General features: G+C 47.1%; 1 long non-coding RNA gene across 1 annotated transcript; it reads left to right on the forward strand.

The window, feature by feature from the left end:
* Positions 1-10,805: 10,805 nt before the first annotated feature.
* On the forward strand, positions 10,806-20,192 carry LOC132536732 (uncharacterized). Its single transcript, XR_009548232.1, has 5 exons — positions 10,806-11,073; positions 18,099-18,221; positions 18,309-18,416; positions 19,630-19,695; positions 19,871-20,192. It is a non-coding gene; the product is annotated as an uncharacterized LOC132536732 (long non-coding RNA).
* Positions 20,193-20,606: the final 414 nt, after the last annotated feature.

Genomic DNA, 20,606 nt, shown 5'->3' on the forward strand with positions numbered 1-20,606 from the left:
TCCCAGTTTGAGCCCCTGTCTGCCCATCTGCAGGGGATTCACTTCACAAGAGGTGAAGCAGGTCTTCAGTTGTCTATCTTTCTCTCCCCCTCTCTGTCTTCCATGTCTTCCCTCCTCCCTCCATTTCTCTCTGTCCTATCCAACAACAACAACATCAAGAACAATAATAAATACAACAATAAAACAACGAAGGCAACAAAAGGGAATAAATAAATAGATAAATTTTTTTTAAAAAAGAAGTGCACCACCTGAAATGGAATTAAGGAGTCTTATGAGCTAGGAAAGGTTTCACCAGAGTAATGAAACTGAAATATTGATATTCCATGCCTGACGTCTCTGGACACAGTCTGAAGTGAAGTATGTGAGATGGCACTAGTTGCATTGATTAGGTTGGGATCACCAGATGCAGTATCAGTTGGTATGACCTGAGAGAAGTATGCAGGAAAGTGAGCCCCAACCTAGAGGTTCCAGGATTGGGAGAAATATGGGCTTTATAGTAGATTTTCTTTTAAGACAGAAGGTGAGAAACAGGGATACAAAGTGAAGGGCAGACACCATTGCACTGCTCCACTGCTCGTGAAACTTCCTTTGTGCATAGTACTCCCAAGTGATGGGTGGAGATTAGAACCTGGCTCATTGTGCATGGTAAAGTATGCCTTACAAGTTTTAGAATAAGTTTTTGTCACACCTGCAAAAAAAAATTTCTGGGATTTTGATAGGAACTGGGCTAAATCAATGATGAAACATTTTGCCATCTTTTACTATGCTGAGCTTTCCAACACATGAACATGATAAGCCCTCTATGTTTACACCTTTTCATTTCCTTGATGTCTCATTCTGAGATATTCAGCATGCATATTTAATTGAATTTATTATTATTTTTTTGTCCTCAGGGTTATTTCTGGGGCTCTGTGTCTACATAACTTCACTGCTCCCAGCAGTCATCCCCCCCTTTTCCTTTATTTTTCTTTTTCCTGTTAGAGACAGAAATAGAGAGGAAGAGGTGGAGAGCAAGAGAAAGAGAGATACCATCAGCATTGCTCCACTGCTCATGAAGCATCCCTGCTCACAGGTTGGGACTGGAGGCTTGAACCTGAGTCCTCGTTCATGGTAATATGTATGCTCTCATGAGTGAGCCACCACTTGGCCTCAGCATACAGATCTTAAAGTATTTTATTAAATTTATACTTTAGTATTTTATAGTGATTACAAATAGTGTAATATTAAATTTCACTTCCATAGTAGTCCTTTAAATATTTAAATTCATTTTATCTTGTCTATAGTAATCTTGCTGAGTTCATACATTAGTGCTAACCGTACTTTGTAAAATCCTTGAGTGTTTTTTTTTTTTTTCCTATGTGGACAATCATGTAATTATCAAGTAGAGACTTTTTAAGCAATGTAGTTTATACACTGGAGTTATTGCTGGGTCTCAGTTCTAGCACTACCAATCAACCACTCCGGGCCGCCTTTTTTTTTTTTTTTTCCTTTTTTCTATTTGTTTGATAGAACAGAGAGAAATTGAGAGGGGAGAGAGGGAGAGAGAAAGATTGACACCTCCAGATCTTCACTTGTGAAGCTTCCCCTACCCTCCACCACAGGTGGGGAGTAGGGGCTCAGATCCTTGTCTTTACCCATGGTATTGTGTGCACTTAACCAAATACACCACTGTCTGTATTTATTTTTTAATTTAATTTTTTTCAGATACAGATATAGAAGCAGAGAGCCAGAGAAAGAGTGAAAGAGATCACATCACCAAAACTTCCTTCAATGAGCTGGGGGCTGGGTTTGAACCTGGGTCACACACATAGCAACGCTGCATTAAGATCCAGGTGAGCCATTTTGCCAGCTCATAGAGGCTTAAATTCTCTTTCTGACTTTCAATTTCTAGCCGTGTCACACTGGCTAGACCTCCAGTGTGACACTGAATAAGAATGGTAAGGATTGGGGGCGGGGTGAGAGTACAGGTCCAAAAAGGGCGACAGAGGACCTAGTTGGGGTTGTATTGCTATGTGGAAAACTGAGAAATGTTATGTATGTACAAACTATTGTATTTACTGTTGAATGTAAAACATTAATCCCCCAATAAAGAAATTAAAAAAAAAAAGGATGGAGAGTGGGGCGGTAACGCAGAGGGTTAAGCAAGCGCACATGTGGCAAAGTGCAAGGGCAGGCGTAAGGATCCGGGTTTGAGCCCTCAGCTCCCCACCTGCAGGGGAGTTCCTTCACAAGTGGTGAAGCAGGTCTGCAGATGTCTATCTTTCTCTCCCCGTATCTGTCTTCCCCTCCTCTCTCCATTTCTCTCTGTCCTATTTAACAACGCCATCAATAACAACAACAATAAATACAACAATAAAAAACAATAACAATGGCAACAAAAGGGAAAATAAATAAATATTAAAAAATTGGGAGTTGGGCGGTTAGCGCAGTGGTTTAAGCGCACGTGGCGCAAAGCGCAAGGCCGGTTTAAGAATCCCGGTTAGAGCCCCCGGCTCCCCACCAGCAGGGGAGTCACTTCACAGGTGGTGAAGCAGGTCTGTAGGTGTCTATCTTTCTCTCTCCCTCTCTGTCTTCCTCTCCTCTCTCCATTTCTCTCTGTCCTATCTAACAACAATGACATCGGTCACTACAACAACAAAAACTATAACAACAATAAAAAACAAGGGCAACAAAAGGGAAAAATAAATAAAAAAGGAAAAATTAAAAAACAATAAAAATAAAATAAGAATGGTAAGGATGGATATCCTTACTTGCTTCTCATCTTGCAAGTAGTCTGTCTTTCACCATCATGTGTGATGGCATCTGTAAGGCTTTTCTTTTTAAAAGATTTTATTTATTTATTTATTTATCTATTTTCATGAGACAGAGAATGAGAGGCCAGAGCACTGCTCAATTTTGGAATATGGTGGTGTATGCTTTTAAAAAATTTTTTATTTATTTATTTTCCCTTTTGTTGCCCTTGTTGTCTTTTTATTGTTGTTGTAGTTATTATTGTTGTTGTTACTGATGTCATTGTTGTTGGATAGGACAGAAAGAATTGGAGAGAGGAGGGGAAGACAGAGAGGGAGAGAAAGACACCTGCAGACCTGCTTCACCGCCTATGAAGCAACTCCCCTGCAGGTGGGGACCTGGGGGCTGGAACCAGGATCCTTAGGCGGGTCCTTGTGCTTTGTGCCACGTGCGCTTAACCCGCTGGGCTACTGCCTGACTCCCATAGCGTATGCTTTTTTAAAAGATGCTCTTTATTAATCAACGTGGAGGCTAACTTATTCATAATTACTGAGCGTTTTTGTTTTTGTTTTATTTACTTATTTAATTTTTGGTAATAAGGGGTACTGTATACTGCCAAATGCTTTTTTCTGCAGGTATTAAAATAATCACAATTTCCCTCTTTAGCCAGTTGATTGATTTTTCAAATGTTGAACCAGTTCACAGTAGGTAAACTAATCTTTCTTGGTTATGATTAATTTTTTTTTACATTATTGAATTTGCCATGATTTCATTGAGCACTTCTGCATCTAGTTCATAAGATATATTGGTCTGTAGTTTTATCTTTTTTGTGTTATTCCTGCATAGTTTTAATAACAATACTGTCCTCATAAAATATGTTGGTGAGTGTTCCCTCTTTATGGTCTGGGAGAATCTGAGAAGGCTTGGTATTAAATCTTCTTTAAATGTTTGTTAGAATATTCTAGTGAAGATATCCAAACTTAGAATTTTCTTTTAGAAACTTGTAGGTCACTAATTTAATTTCTTAGATGACTGTTGAGACATTATGATTGTCTACCTCAATATGATCAGCTTTGGAATGAGAGTGTACAGTTTTTCCCTGATTATTGTCTTAGTAGGTTGCAATAGGTGATTTGAGCAGTCTTCTATTTTAGTTTTGTCAGTCTTGCTAGAGATTTATTAATTTCACAACAATAAACTTTTATGTGAAAAATAGCATTGTCAAGTGCATGTGAAAATTTCTGAAAAGAAATTGCATAAAATGGATGGATACAATAGCAGTGGTGATATGTTTTAACATATTTGTCTCAATTTTTGACTACTCAAATTAGTAAAAAAAAAATAGCTATAGAGGAACTGAAAAAATACTATTAATTAAACTAATTAAGTAGATCTAAATTTAAACTCTGTACCATACAGTCAGGAAATACATTATTTTCAAGTTCCCTTGTAGAAAATATTAACACAAACCACATTTTAGGAGACAAAATAGCTCTGGTGATTAGAGTGAATAGTGTGCCTCAGTTTACCTGGGTGAACTTCATGTTGGGAAGCCCTGCTGTCCCAGGAGAACGAGGAAGTTTAACACCCCAAATGTTACCGAGGTAGAACCAGAAACCAATACATTAAGAACAAAAATGACCAATCAATGTCTGTCACAATTTGGAAATAAAACATAGCCTAGGGGGCTGGGCAGTAGCGCCGTGGGTTAAACGCACATGACGTGAAGCAGAAGGATGGGCACAAGGCTCCTGGTTGGGCCCCCTGGTTCCCCACCTGCAGGGGGGGGGTAATTTCACAAGTGGTGAAGCAGATCTGCAGGTGACTCTTTCTCTCCCCCTCTCTGTCTTCCCCTCCTCTCTCAATTTTTCTCAGTCCTATCTAACAACAACAATAGCAACAACTACAACCAGGGCAACAAAAATGTGGTAGAAAATGGCCTCCAGTAGCAGTGAATTCATAGTGCAGGCACCGAGCCTGCACTGGAGGCAAAACAAAACAAAACAAAAAACAAAACAAAACAAAACAAAACATAACCTGATAGGCTACATGACAAAAAAGAAAGCCAAAACTATGATTAAGAAATATCTAGAAAATAATCCAGAGAAATTCCTAGATTTATATACCTACAAATAGTTCAAGCTAAACTGAAAGGTAATTCATGGCCTGAAAATGTCTACTGGGTAAAATAAAGCCAAATAAAAAGACAAGGGAAAAATCTCAAGGAATGTAGAATAAATAAAGATAAAACAGAAAAAATTAATTGGGAGACAGAGGGAATCATAGAGACTGATACAGCTGCCATATTTCTTGACTTAACCAACCAAACAAGCAATAAAGTAGTTTAACTTGTATTTCATCTAATTCCAAAAGTAAGAAACTGGGACACTATAAGGAACAGAAAAGAGGCTATAACTACCAATATTTTTAAAATCACTCAACTGTGTTAATCTTTTATTAAATTATTCTAAAATACTATTGAAATGCATACTTTTCTAAGAAAATATATATTATAGATCTTGTCATAAAGAAAAAGACAATCCAAACAAACAATAATTGTAGTCAAGAAGAACCCAGGGAAGACTGGTTGGCATCATGGTGGCATCTGGAACCTGGTGGCTGAAAGAAGAGTTAACATATAAAGTCAAACAAATTATTGACTAATTATGAACCTAAAGCCTGGGATATTGCAGATGAAGATTTGGGGGGGTCTCCGTTTTGTAGATAGCTAGTAGGCCTTTTTTAGTTATATTCCAAAGGGCCCATGACTACACTAGTTTTTTTTTTTTCTGAGCCTGACATCTGATATGCAGGTGGACCCAAGTTATTTATTTATTTTACTTTTTAAAATTTATTAATTTTGCCTTTTGTTGCCCTTGTTTATTTTACATTTTTATCTTTATTTATTGAATAGAGATAGTCAGAAATCGAGAGGGAAGGGGAAGATAGAGAGGAAGAGAGAAAGACACCTCAGACCTGCTTTGCCACTTGCAAAGCTTTCCCCTTGCAGGTGGAGACTGCACATGTTACGCATTGTAACATGTGCACTCAACCAGGTGCACCACCACCCAGTCCCGGACCCAAGTTATTATCTGGGGAGATGATATCATGGCTGGAAAAAGGTCTAGAAATCTGGATCAGGAAAGAGAGTGGCTCCCAAATATGGGAAAGGTGTATAAATATTGTTGACTGCAAACCCCACTGATTTGATCTGGAGCCCATATTCAGCTTAAGAGCCTATGTAACATCTGCATCCCTGTAGATCCGAGCTTATATTCGGTGGCCACCATTGTGTACTGGAGACCCCGTTTCCCCAGAGCCCTGCCCCACTAGGGAAAGAGAGAGACAGGCTAGAAGTATGGATCGACCTACTAATGCCACTGTTCAGCGGGGAAGCAAGAAGCCAGACCTTCCACCTTTTGCACTCCATAACAATCCTGGGTCCATACTCCCAGAGGGATAGAGAATAGAAAAGCTATCAGGGGAGGGGAGGGGGTACGGAGTTCTGGTGGTGGGAATTGTATGGAGCTGTACCCCTCTTATCCTGTGGTTTTTGTCAGTGTTTTCTTTTTATAAATAAGAATTTTTTATTTAGAAAAAGAAAAAACTGAAAAACACAATTGCAAGTAACTCCTGGGAGGCCAGAGGCTCAATTTTTATAGGAGAGCTCTTCAAAATAGTCAAGAAAAGTTGGTTCTCAAATTATTTTACAAAGACAGCTGAAACCAAAACAAAGAGCAGCTAGAGACCTCCCTCAATAAGAATCTAAGAGCAACAAACTGGAATTAAATATGAGAAACCGAAGCTATCAGTGTGTTTAAAGAACATTACTTTAAGGGCTAGGTGGTGGCACACTTGGTTGAGAGCACAAGTTATAGTGCGCAAGGAACTGTGTCAAAGCCCCCATCCCCACCTGCAGGGAAAAGCTGTGTAAACAGTGAAGCAGTGCTATAGGTGTCTCTCTGTCTCTTTTCCTATCTCCCTCTTCTCTCTCAATTTCTGGCTGTCTCCATCCAATAAATAAAGACATTAAAAAAGAACATTATATTGTGGTCCGGGAGGTGGCACAGTGATGAAGCTTTGGACTCTCAAGCATGAGGTCCCGAGTTCGATCCCCGGCAGTACATGTGCCAGAGTGATGTCTGGTTCTTTCTCTCTCTCCTCCTGTCTTTCTCATGAATAAATAAAATCTTAAAAAACGAACATTATAGTTTAAATAACTGGTTCATCCAGTAATTCAAGGGTAATCTAATAATAGAATTTATGTTTATAGAATTAATTACATTAGTAAGCCAAAGGAGAAAATTTTATTTTGTAACATAGCATTTATTGTTTTTTATCTTTATTTATTGGATAGAGACAGAAAACAAGAGGGAAGGGGGTGGTAGAGAAGGAGAGAGACAGAGAGACACCTGCAGCACTGCTTCACCACTCGCAAAGCTTTCCCCCTGCAGGTAGGGACTGGGGGCTCGAATCCAGGTCCTTGTGCATTGTACTATGTGCACTCAACCAAGTGCGCCACCACCTGGCCCACCTTATTATTATTATTATTTTTTTGAGGCGGATATGTTTATTTGTTCATTACCTTTGGACTTTTTAAGGGGCCAGGCAGTGGTGCTCCTGGCTAAGTGCACACATTACAGTGACAAGGACCCAGGTTCAAGTCCCTGGTCCCCATCTGCAGGGGAAAAGTCTTAGGAATGGTGAAGCAGTGCTGCAGGTGTCTCTCTGCCTCTTTCCCCCCTCTATCTCCTTCCTACTCAATTTTTCTCTGTCTCTATCCAACAATAAATAAATAAAATATAATTAAGAACACTTTGTTAAAAATAAATTTTTATTTTGAAATAATTTTATACTTACAGAAAATGTAAAGGACAAGTTTCAAGAAGGTTCATCAAAGTTCTATGTTGCTATTTGAATACATTGCTTTTTCATTTTCTTTCAACAGAAACATGCTGTTATATATTTTCCTGAACACGGAGACTAAGTTACACATACCTCCACATTCCCAACTTCTTCTCTAAAACTCCATTTTCCTCTTTATTTATTTATTTTAAAATTTATTCATAAAATAGAAATATGGACAAGACCATAGGATAAGAGGGGTACAATTCCACACAGTTCCTACCACCAGACCTCTGTATCCCATCCCCTCCCTCCCTTGATAGCTTTTTTATTCTTTATCCCTCTGTGAGTATGGGCCCAGGATCATTATGGGGTGCAGAAGGTGGAAAGCCTGTTCTCTGAACATGGGCATTGATCCATACGCCCAGCCTGTTTCTCTCTTTCCCTAGTGGGGTAGGGGTCTGGGGAAGCGGGCCTCCAGGACACACTAGTGAGGTTGTCTGCCCAGGAAAGTCAGGTTGGCATCATAGTAGCATCTGGAACCTGGTGGCTGAAAAAGCATTAAGATATAAAGTAGAACAAATTGTTAAATAATCAGGAACCCAAAGGCAAGAATATTGCCGATGAAGATTTGGGGTCTCCATTTGGGAAAAATTTAGTAGGTCTATATTAGGTATATTCCAAGGGGCCCATGACTTTACTAGTTTTTGCCTGAGCCTGACATCTAATATGCAGTTGGACCCAGTTTTTTGTCTGGGAAGATGGTGTCATAGTTGGAAAACGGTCTAGAAATCGGGATGGGGAGAGAGTAGCTTCCAAATATGGGTATATAACTATTGTTCACTGTAAACCCCATCAATTTGATGTGGGGTCCATATTTGTCGCAGGAGCCTGTGTAATAAAAATCCATTCTTAATGAAGCATCACAGCAACAACTTGGTTAGCAACCTCCTATCCTAATCCTGAGAGGACACCTTAGAACTTCCTGTTAAGCATAACATGAGACAGAATGGAGACCTATATGAATGTTCTAGAGGAGGGAATTGAATACTGCAAAGATGCCAGTGTTCCCACAACTCAGTGATAAGTGTAATGCTTTCCAAGAGAAATTCCAAAGGATTTTTTTGAAGGATAAATAAAGCTTTAAATATGTTCACATAATTTATTTTTTATTTTATTTTATTTTTTGTTCACATAATTTTGACTCCTGCTACAACATGGATGACTCTGAGGACACTGCACTGAGGACAGTAAGCCAATCACAAACACATAGAACCTGGGGGAGGGGTCAGATTGAGAGCCCAGAGTGGATGGTGATACAGGAGGGACAGGGGCTGATAGGGTCAGTTTCTGTTGGAGAAGAGGAAAAGTTCTGTGGGTAGATGGCAGGGATGGTGGCATAACTATGTGAACTGAATAACACAGAAATACACATTTACAGATAGATGAAGTGGTACATTTTACCACAATTAAGTTTTTACTGTTCATACCAAAGATGTCCATATCACACAGCCACGTGGTAAAGAGATTTGCCAGCAAATGATAAGGTCTGAAAATAGGTTGGGAGGCCTATATGTAAAGGAGAGGGAGTGAAAAGGTCCGTCCCAAAGAGACCTGGGCTCCACCAGTGTTCTGCATATGATGAAGAAGCATGTGTTCTTGAAGAACTGGAAAATGAGCCTGGACCAATGGATGACCTCACTTCAAACCAAAAGCCACAGAGGGAAGAGATGCCCTCAGAGAGCAAGGGAGGTCAAACAGTCATCATACATCACATACTCACATAGGGACACTCAGGGACCCGAACAGAGGGACACATGATTGCAATATACATATGCCAAGGTATTCATGGGGCAGGTGCTCACCACTAGAGCAGAGCCCCTCAGACTACCAGAATCTGGAAGTTCAGGGCCCTAGGGATCAGGGATGTCCGGGGGTATCATAGGGGCTACCTTGTGACACAGCAAGGTCAACCAGCTGCTTTTTTTTAGACATAAGGTAACAGGTGGAGCCCAGGAGTCAAAAGTGAGCAGGTGGAAGAACTGAGTACCAATGCAGTGGTCACTTTGTGACCCCTAGAGCCATCTGGGCGACCCTGCCCAATCCTACCTTAAGTTCAGCATATTCTGACCATGCTGGAGTTCATAAATCTGTTCACACCTGTCCTTGGCCCATTGGCCCATTGGTCAGCATGTCCATTTTGTTTCACTTTAGCAGGACTTGGTAGATTAAAGGGTACAACCACTAAAGATCAGGCCAGACGAGGACTAGAGTCAGGGTGGCTACAAGGGACATGTCCAGTACCTATATCCTATGGTAATAACAAGTGACGCAGCATCCTCTTCTGGAGGGAAGCAGGTATCACCCCAATCCTAGGAGAGGACAAGCAGGGTTTAAGTCCTCAAAAGGGAATATGCTCCTATCCACCATTGACAGCCTTAGAACATACTGTACTTCAATTCTTTCTCAAAGTACCAGCTTTTGGGTCAGGATCTGTGACCCAGAGAGCCAGCAGGCATTTCCAAGTAGGTTTGTCATACCCATTGTCCAGCTGTGCGGGCAGCAGCTTTGAAAAGACTGGCTTCAGATGAAGAACCAACCCACATGGGATTCTTGAGGCCCAGCCTAGTGCAGGGCAGTTCGCCTCCTCAGGTTTGGAGACTTGGCTCCCCTTGTTGCCACTTGGGACAGAGTCATATGAGTACTGAGTTCTGGAAGTACCTCTTGTCATGCATCTTGTCCTGGTGTGAAATCGGCCCTGACTCTCACACCCACTGGCCCCTGCATGTCCAAGTGGCCTCAGTGCCCCCACCATGGCCACTCCTGTCCATCTGATACTATAGGCTTAATATCATCCCCTACTCCCAGACAGGTTGGTCTGGGAGGCCACAGTGAGGTGTCCAGCCGGAGGTCCAACATGTAACCCTTGTCCATAAGAAAAAGGTCCCTTGGGCATGAAACATAGGAGCCAGGTGTGGTCACTTGGTGGTGGGGGCTGAGGCAGGCTGGGGACACAGTGGCCAGACAGGGCTTGAGGAGAGGACCTCTGACATGGGAGGGGCTTGGGGCATACAGAGGAACAGTGGGCAGAGGGCCGAAGGGTGGGGGCTCCATGCTGCTCCCGGTCTTGGCTGGGCTGCTCCTGACAGAAGGCTGCGTGTTGTCGGGGGCGGGGGGCTTGGCGTGTGCGTGTGCGTGTGCGACAGCGTGTGTGCCTCAGACACAGAAGGAAAAGCGTGGTGGCTACACTCTGCTGCTAGAGGCTGGCCTCTCTGTCCGTGCCAACTCCCTGCGAGCTGGCACTACAGGGACAACGGAGAGAAAAAGGGGATGGCAGGGAAGATGGACGTCTGCCATGGATGCGTGGGGCTGGGTGCCTGGTGCCAGGGGGCGGCAGGGCCAACACTCAGACAAAACCCCCATCAGAGAAGGCAGCACATCTGAGAGGCACAGCGCCTGGCAGAGGAGCTGCGGAAGTCCTGACTGGAATGGGTGCAGGTGAGCACATTGTGGGCTCTGGTATCACAGGGCTTGGCCTGGGAGCAGGGCACTCTGTGCTTTGGGATCTGGCCCCTTTGTGTCTGGCGGCACAGCCCCAGGTGCAGGAGATGGCCCACCACCAGGGACAGATGTCCAGGTGCAGAGACCAGGGCTGCTTCAGGGGATTCAGGAGTTGTCCCTGTTCAGGATAGGGCAGGCCAGCTGGTGGACTCACTTAGGATGCAGTGCTGTGGGGGATGGGGTCCCCTTCAGGGAAGGGGGATGGGGTCCTGCAGTCATGTTATCGCCACTCAATGCCGTTGGTTCTGAGGGCCAGGCCCTCTCGGCTCATTTTGGGGTGGGATCCCCAAACCGTCAGTAAAGGCAGTCTATGACACCCTGAATCCCAGGTGGGGTTAGAAGGATGGCTAAAGGCAATTCTTGGAGGAGCTGGGGGCACAGAGGAGAACGTCCATGGTCTTCCCTCCGTGTGCTTGCAAGCAGGCTGGGCATCGGGCGCCTGTGTGCAGATGGTGGGACTGAAGCCAAAGCGCCTGTCAGAAGCAGCACGGCTGTGCCAAGGAGCCCAGCTGCCGAGGCCAGGGCAAGTTACTGGGTTGGCATGGGGTAGGGTGGGCGTGGGTGGGCTGGGGCTCTGAGGACAAAGCCCTGCTGGACAGAAAGTGCTAGGACAATAGGAGTGTCCATGAAAACATTTCCACAGTGGAAGGGAGATGAGGGAAGGCCCCTTTTCTGGGCAAGATGGTACTAAAGGTTGGAGGGGAACCAGGGAACCTCCCCTATCTGCCTCCAAGCACATGGCTACTGGGGGACAGGTGCAGGGGTGGGGAGTGAAGAAGGATAGGGTACAGGGATATGGCAAAGGTACGTGACAGCAAGAGAGGATCAGGAGAAAGGATTATCTTTAGGCCAAAGGGACAGGAACAGAGGAAACTCTCTTGCTACTCTGGGGACTCTGGAGTGGGAGCTGTCATAAACTAGTAATGTGGACTCAGGTGGCAGTACCAGGGAAGGGGTGGGGAGCTGTGGAGCCTGACCACTGAGCAGGACTCAGTATAATGCTTGTGGAACCAGGGAGCCTTCTAGTGGGAAGGTAGGGAGGGGCCTTGAAGATCTGGGCTGGAGGGGGTGGGAAGTGGAGTGGATAGACCCAGTTGGGAAGGTGGATGTCAGAGACAGACTTGTAGTCAGGAGAGTAGAGACAGGCTGAGAAATATCTGAGGGATATAAGTTGGACAAGGGAAAGGGAATCCCTGGAGGATAGTGGGGAATGGCTGGTCTGAGGAAGCAGCCCGCATCACTCTGAACTCTGGGTAGGCAGCACCAGCCTTAGCTTCAGAGCAAGCACCAGGCCTGGGTGTGGATAGTAGGGGATTTCAGGACTTAGAGGTGGAAGGGGGAGTGCTGCAGTGACCTTGACCATCCATGGTACCTTTAGCCTCATTACATAGCACCTCATTATATCAAGGTTTGAGGGATTCTGCTTTAGCCCTGCATTGCCCCATCCAGAGAGGCCATGGGCCTGAGCAGCCAGGGAGGTGGTGGGATCCCAGATGTGGGGACATGAGGTGGAAGTCCCAGGACATGCCCCCTAGCCCACAGGTCTATGCCAACAGAAATAGAGGACAGAGAAGCCAGCAGAGAAAGTGGGAGGGGCCTGAGACAGCAGAGAATGGTGCCTTCAGCTGCCCCATGCTTCAGTTCTGCTTCCCACGCTCCCGGCCCCTGAGATGTGACAGATGCTTCACAGTCATGATCATGATGATCCCTAATGAGTTTCTGTGACTCCTCCACCTCGACACGGGAGGAGCAGGCTGCCCCCACTGGTGGACCCATGTGTGTCTGTATGAGGACAGCCCCAGGGGTCCTGGCACTGTGACAGTGAGGGCAGGTGGGCATAACATTCAGGTTAGGAGTGGGGAAGGAAAGACCACCACTATCATCTGTGAGTATACCTGGAAGTGCCCAGGGCCCCAGTCCCAGAGTGCGATGTGACATATGAGGACAAGCCTCTGGAAAGGGGGCTGTGGTGACTAGGCTGCACTGTCCGCAGGTCAGTCATTGGGTGGCACAGCCCTTTGCCACCTTGTCCCCAGGTCACCCTCACATCTAAACCCGTTTCTTGCTCAGCCAGGGTTTTCCTGACCTGGAGGGAGGCTGATAAGTAAGTGCTTGCTACAAAGGTAGGAAGTATGGGGAGAGTCATCAGGTGAGGGTGGAGAGACTTGAACTTCAAATGTGTCCTCCAGGCTTCTAAGTGTTTTGTTGTAGCCACTGTGACCCTGATGTGTTGCCTGAGTAACAGGGAAGGGGGCAATGGTATTTGTTACTGAAAGTCCAGCTGAGAGCTTTCTCCCATGGACTTCTCTCTTAACCCAGGAGATAGACGGTCCAGGGACTGGGCACTCCAGGATTAGTGAGGTGAGAGAGCCCACCCCAGCCCACCCAAGGCACAGAGATGACCCTGCAGAATGGAAGCTTCCTGGGAGCACCGACACTGCATCAGGGCATAGCCCTGGAAGGGCAGACAGGAGCTGGATGCAGCCCTTCTGTGTCAGGCTTAGGGGAAAGGAATGGGGAGTCTGAGAAGAGGTTACACCTTTCTCAGTCCCTACTCTGGCCTCACTCTGCACTGAGAAAGGTAAGAAAGGAAGTGTTTAGTGCAAAGATAAAGCAGGTTCTGCAGAACTAATGGCATTCATTTGTGTCAGGACCTGTCAGTTACTGGCCCAGAGGTCAGGACAATAGAGCCTTAGTACTAAGGAGGCCACCTTAGTCACCTCCATAGGATCAAGCTTGAGAATCCGAAAGACATGAGCACAAATACTGTTCTAGGTCCTCTCCATTCCCAGGTGTCCCACAGAGCTCAACACTCTACTGGGCCAGGTATGGGGCTGGTATGGCTGGACATTTGGGTCCCCTGCTCTAAGAACCCAGGTTACTCCTGGTGAGTTGCATGGGATGACTGTCTCAGCCCACAAAATGCACTCTGGATCTGCTGAGGTCAGTGGCAAAAACCCAGAGGCCTTAGATAGGGGAGGGTAGACAGACAGGGTCCAGGATGCAGAATTTTATATAAGAAAGGATCTTGGAGAACTTCTAACCAGTGGCTCCATTATGTAGATGGGGAAACTGGGGCCAGCAAAGAGGATATCCTCTTCTCTTCTATGTTTACCAAGCAATGTGTCCAGTGGGAAGGAGTATTAGCTTCTCATCTGCACATCCAGGGATGCTGAGCTCAGGCCCAACATATGTTCTTCCATGGGTGTGGACACAAGTTGGGAAGACAGTTTCAGGCTCAAGGATGTTGACTCCCTTTTCAAAAGAATAAAGGCAGCATCGTACCAGAAGGCTTGAAGACTAGAGGTCAGGGTCTTGGCAGGTAGCATTTGAGCTGGAAGGATGAGGAGGCACTCACGAGAAGTTCCAGGGGTGCAAATCTGTATGTGTGTGTGTGTGGGGGGGGTGGGTAGAGAGAGTGTGGGGCATCAGGAGAGGAGAGATGGAGAAAGAGGCCTTTGAGGCCCATCTGCTCATCTGACTAGAGTCTGCCTACTCCCTCAACATTGTGTGTGCCCACCTAGTTGTTCAAACTTGTACCTGGAAGAAAATACCTTTTTGGTGTTGCTGGGGCCCTGCACATCTACAATTTCGCTGCTCAGGGATCACATCCTCAGATAGGTAGACAGATAGGGAGAGACAGCACAGCTCCCCCCAACTCCCCAGTACTTTTGTGTGGTGTACTGGAGGTTCAAACCTGGGCAAGCCAGGTGCCCTCCCAGGGGAGCTATCTTGCCAGCCCCAGAAAATGCCATTTTGAGGTGAAGTTTTGTCTACATTCATAGTACATGTAAGAACCATGAAAAATATTTGGGTGGGGGTAGAGACAGGGTTTCTGTGTTCAGTGCCATGGGTGCCTTGGGGGCGGGGCTCATAGAACCTTTTGGGGGGAGCACCATAGTTCTTCCAGCAGCCAGTAGCAGGAGGGGCTTGAATTCCCACTGCCCAGCATCCCCACTGTGCTTGCTCTGACCCCACCAGGTTCTTGGGGACCTCATTTTCAGTGGGAGTGTGGGGTGTGGTTGGTGAGTCTTCCCTTTCTCCGTGCCTGAGGCAGGGTGCTAACAAACCCAACTGAGCCAGAGCAGCGACGGTCACTGGCGGGTCCCATCTGCTGGGCGCAAGCAGCTCCAGATGCGCCAGAAGGGCTCGCTGGGCTGTGGGTCCCATTGCTCGTGTCACCCAGCATCTCTCAGTGAGTGCCTGCTCGTTTGAATGCATAATTAGCCCGAGCATTCTACCTCGCTAATTTCCAGGCAGGGGGAGCCGCATGGAGGATTTAGGAATTTGCATATTAATTTAGCAGAGGGAAAGAAAAATTGTTTACCACTTCCTTGCTTCCTTGCTCAGAAGCACTTAACTCTTTCATGTCTGCTGTCAGGGGCTATGAGGAGGGGGTGTCTGGGGCACAGCCAGCCCACCCAAAGGTCCCAGGCTCTCCAGCTTCTCCCCCACTTCCACCAGGGTATCTCATTTCTTTGCACCACATGGGGGACCACAAAGGGACTGGCCCTTCAGAACCTCAGCCAGCCCTCTTCTCCCCTTCTCAGGAGCAGGAAATGCCAGCCAGGGTCCTCTTACCTACACCCCTCCCCGCTTTGTGTCTTATTTGTCTACAACCTTCCCAGCCCATTAAATGCAGCCTCTTCACAGTATGTTCATGTGTGTGTATGGGGTGGGGGCTTGGGAGGCAGGGACACATGTCCTCCTCACAGAGGGTGATTTGGCAGATGAGACAGGGCAGAACCCTCCTTCAGCAGGAGTGATCAAGGCAAACTTCCTGGAGGAGATAGTATTGCCCTGGCCTTGTAAGAAGGGAGAGTGGAAAGCCTGGGAAACCAAGGGCGTGAGTGAAAGCCAGAGAAGAGGGGTGGTCACTTAGCAGCAGGCCAGTGGCTTCCCTGTGAGAAACTCAGTTTCTCCATCAACACTGTCAAAATCCTGGGTCTTAAGCCAGGCAGACTTCACTCTTCCACAGTCCAGGAATCATTGGAGCTGCTGCTCCCAGTGCTCGGCTGAATAGACTCCCCCCAAGCTGATCTAGCCACTCTGCTGGTCCTGAGAATACCACATGGCTGCAGCTGAGGCTAGAAGCATCCCCTGCCCTCCCCCAGCCCCCCTACACACACACACACACACACACACACACACACACACACACACACACACACACACACACACACACCTGCCAGGCTGGGTCAGCAGAGGAGCAAACACTCAGGGAGGAACCCCTGGGGGTCCCTACATAGCAACTGAGCAGCAGAGCCTCTTTGTTTGGATCTATGGGCTGGGCTGGATACCTGTGCCTCCTGCAGCTGTCAACTCACACCTGCCGCCAGCTTCCTGTTCACCATCATCACAAATCCCATCTGACAAGGAGGAAATGCAAGGTGGAACTCCCACCCCAGACCACACAGCTCCAGCTCCAGCTCCAGCCCAGAGGCTGAGCCCCTCGGGAGCCACCTGGCAGTCCCTGCCCCCATTGTTTTGGACTCAGCTGTCCAGCCCCCCCCCTGCACCCCCCCCCAAGCACACAGGAGCAGAGGGAGGGGGTGGGGCAAAAAGGCAGGAACAAGCAGGCAGAGGCCAGCCCTGGGCCACCTGTTCTGCTCCTGAGTGGGAACCATGGGGGACAGGGACTGGACACCCTCCACTGACAAAGGCCCTATGCCCCAGCCACAGGCCTGGGAATCCCCTCTCAAGCTCTTTTTTTGGTAGGACAAAAGGATCAGGCCTCACTGAGACCAACTCCATTTGACTTTTCAGTCATGCTCTTCTGGGGAATGTAGGGTACATGTGAGGGGGTTGGTCCACAGGGGCCCTGGGAAGACTGTGGGTCTCTCCTTAGGAAGTCCCAAGGTCCCCACCTGGTCATAAGGCCCTATGGGTGCTCAAGTAGTGTGCAACGACAGGTTCAAGCTCTATTTCTTAAGATTTTTTTATCCCCTGGGCAAGCACACTTGACCATTTCAACTGTTTGGAGCTACAACCAGAAATGGCAGTGAGTGTGGGCTATGACTGTGGGCAACTTCTTTCTGGGGCCAGGAAAGTCCTTGCCAAGCCTGAACACCCACTCATCCCTAAGCCTAGGCGGCATAGGCGTATGGAAGCCGGAGCTTGGAGGGTTAAGCGCTGATTATGGCTTTGTCTCTGCATGGGTGCAGAATGCACTCATTTGCATACTGCAGTGTGCGCTCAATTAAAATGAACTTTTAATTTCTTCTAAGTAAATTACTTCTTGCCGGTACGTGACACACACAAATGTCAGAATAATGGGAGAGCCTTAATGAGCCAGGGGTGGGGGGAGGGCTGCTGGAAATAACCCCAGGAACACACATGTCCACTTGCCACAGACATGCATTACACATGGACCTATGAGCAGCCTGGCATTGACCCCCTAAAACACACCACCCAGGAAGGCCACAGTTCCACTGCCTGAGCCTTCTCCTATGGGAACACCCATCTGCACATGGACACATTTTCAGGGTCCTGCCCCAGAGGGACACAGATACATGTGCTCTCACCAAGCCTCACATCCCCTTTCTGTTGCGTGTTCTTAGATTATAAATAAAAGTGTAGGTTTAGAAGAATAGAAATGAAGAAACTAAATGCAGAGCCATAGGGAAAGCTGGCTCCATGTCCATGAGGATTGGAGGGAGGGCACTGGAGGCTATAGCCCAAGTAGCAAACACTACCCTTTACCCACTCCTGTTTGGCACATCTGAGGGGCAGGTAGCATCATGCCCACTGCACACAAAGGACACATGTTCGGAGAGTGTGTGTCTTGGTCCTACAAGATACAGGTCTGTCCTCTTAGAGGAGTGCACTATCTGCTCTAGAGTGACTCTACTTTCCTCACCTTTTGGGAGCCACAACTGGAGAATGTGGAGGTAGTATCAGCTTTCCACCAACAGGCAGGAGCAGGGACAGTGACAGGAAATTGACCAATGTTCCCCTCCTAGCCCTCCCTTGGTTCAGAGTGGGATCACTTCCGTGCCAAGAAGAGGGCAAAAAGGCTGCTGGACACCCCACTTTTTGCAGGACAGTGGGTAGGCATTTGAATCCTGATCACTCAGGATCAGAAGGTGAGTATCTGAGTCCTATCCCCAAGGACTGATGGGTAAGTCTGACTCCCATCCCACTGTACAGATAGAATGTGCTCCCTCTCTCAGCCCACCAGGAATAGGACATGCCAGAGGTGCTGGCTGAGATGACAAAGAGGAGTGGATCAGGTGGGTGAGACCAGAAGAGAAGAAAGCACCTACTGGGTGGCCAAGCAGGTAAAACTGTCACTGCACCTTCTTAGGACTCCCAATGACTCCTCAATGTCACTGCAGCACCTTTATGGCTGGGACCTGTCCCCACTGACCCCACCCAGCTAGACGGACAACATGCCACAAATCTGTGTGCTGGGCCTCCCTGCCTCTGCTCACACAGTACCTGCACCTAGAATGTCCTGCCCTACTCCAAATGCCCAACTGGTCTACACAGCCTGCTCACTGCCATTCCTCTCCACTCCAAGAGGGACATGACTCTCTTATGATCTCTGCAGTGTCATCAAATACAGATTATGATGTGCATGTTACTTTCCCACTTCCAAGCATGGCTACTCTAGGGGGTACAAGTCCAGCATCCTGTTCTATGTCTATTCATGCTAGGAGCAGCCATGCCTATGTTCTCTGGGTAAGCTAGTACCCTGACCAGCTGGATTTCCTTCCTAAGTCCCCACTTTCTTGGGGGGAACACATTTATCTTCCCACCTTCATCATAGATGTCTGTAGCTTTAAGAGGACAGATTCCACTCTGGCCCCCTTTCTCCCTGTTCTTCATGCCCATCTCTCCCCCTGGATAGGTTCTGACAATTACCACTTCCCTGGCAGCTGGGGTGAGTGAGTGAGTGTGTGTGTGTGTGTGTGTGTGTGTGTGTGTGTATGTGTGTGTGTGTGTGTGTATCTATCTGTGCACATGAGGTGACTGGAGCCCAGCTTTCCCCCATCACTGAAATTTACATTGAACCACAAATTAATTTCATAATTTTTTCCTCTCTAATTATGCCAACATCTGCTGCAAAGCCAAGCTGTGCACATGCATTTTAATATTCCTCCCCTCTCACTCACAGCAGCGCTGTCTGTCTCTGCACTGAACTTTTCAATAATTATTGCCAAGAGAAGATCTTGACTTCCATTTCTCTTGCTTTTCAAGAGGGGGGGAAGAGGAGGAGGGATGAGGAGGATAGGGAGGGAGGATGAGGGAGAGAGATAGAATGAGGGATGGGGGACAAGGGGGAAGAACAAGATAAAGAAGGAAGAGAGGGAGTGAGGGGGTGAGGGGACAGAGAGAGAATGAGGGAAAGAAGAAGAATGAAAGGGAGAGGGGGATGGGGAGAGAGAACCAGATAAGGGGCGGAGGTAGTGCAGACAGGTCTGTCTGCATTGCCCCAGGAGAGCCTGTGCTGGGATGAGGGGCTGACAGTGGTTTTCTTTGTTGTTATAGGAAGGAGGGGTCTAGAGGCAGAAAGGACAAGTGGAGGGAGAAGAAAAAGAGAAAAGGAGCTGGCAGGTGAGCAGAGTGGGGGAGGGGTGCATGTTGGTGGGTATGTGCAGTATCCCAGTGCCCCCAGCTCCTCGGGGGCTCTGCCCACACCCATTCTATCAACCAATTATGTAGCCACTTTTCTAGAACACTGAGAAGTGTAGAGCCAAATACAAACTTGTTTTCCACCCTCTGTTAACAGAGAACCAGCTTCCTCCCTAATCTTCCGGACACTTGGTTTCCCAGAGCCTTCACTCTGGGAAAGAGGGAAAAACACACCCATCTGACTGGGAAGGACTCAGGTGTGTACCCTATCCACCCCCTTACTCCCCACTGGCTTCTGCTACCTGCTCTCCATGTGGGCTTCTCTAGCTCTCTGCTAAGGGAGAGGAGGGGAGAAGAGGTAGGGGCAGGCAGCTCTCCAAAGATTCTCCTTCTCTGAATTCAGAGAGAGTGTATACCCACATCTGCACATGGATGAAAGTGTGGCTTCATGGATTCAGCAATAAATCAAATAAGCCCTTGTGTGTCTTGATTTGGATGTGCCAGCACTGGGGGGGGGTATTTTCAGGGGGCACAGTGCATGCAGGATTCTTGACCTCCAGGTTCACTGTCCAGAAAAGGATGTACAAACAACTGAATTTCCATGTGGGGAAGCTTGCTATGGGTACTCCCTCAAGGCTCAGGGAAGATGTTTGTGATGATATGACATATGTGTGAGGACTGGAGGGATGAGCATGGCAGGGGATGAGGTGCAGAGCCTCCTGGAGGCACCCAGAATGAGGGGGTGCATGGCAAGGTAGGACACGTGAAATCAGGGGTGGCACAAGAAGAGAGGTACCAAGAATAGGCGTGTCTGACTTATCCTTTATGAATGACAACAAAAGGAACGGAGTATGTGTGGTACTGTTTATAGTCACTGCTCAACAGACAGCTCC

Source organism: Erinaceus europaeus, chromosome 2, assembly GCF_950295315.1.
Source record: "Erinaceus europaeus chromosome 2, mEriEur2.1, whole genome shotgun sequence".
Lineage (NCBI taxonomy): Eukaryota > Metazoa > Chordata > Mammalia > Eulipotyphla > Erinaceidae > Erinaceus > Erinaceus europaeus.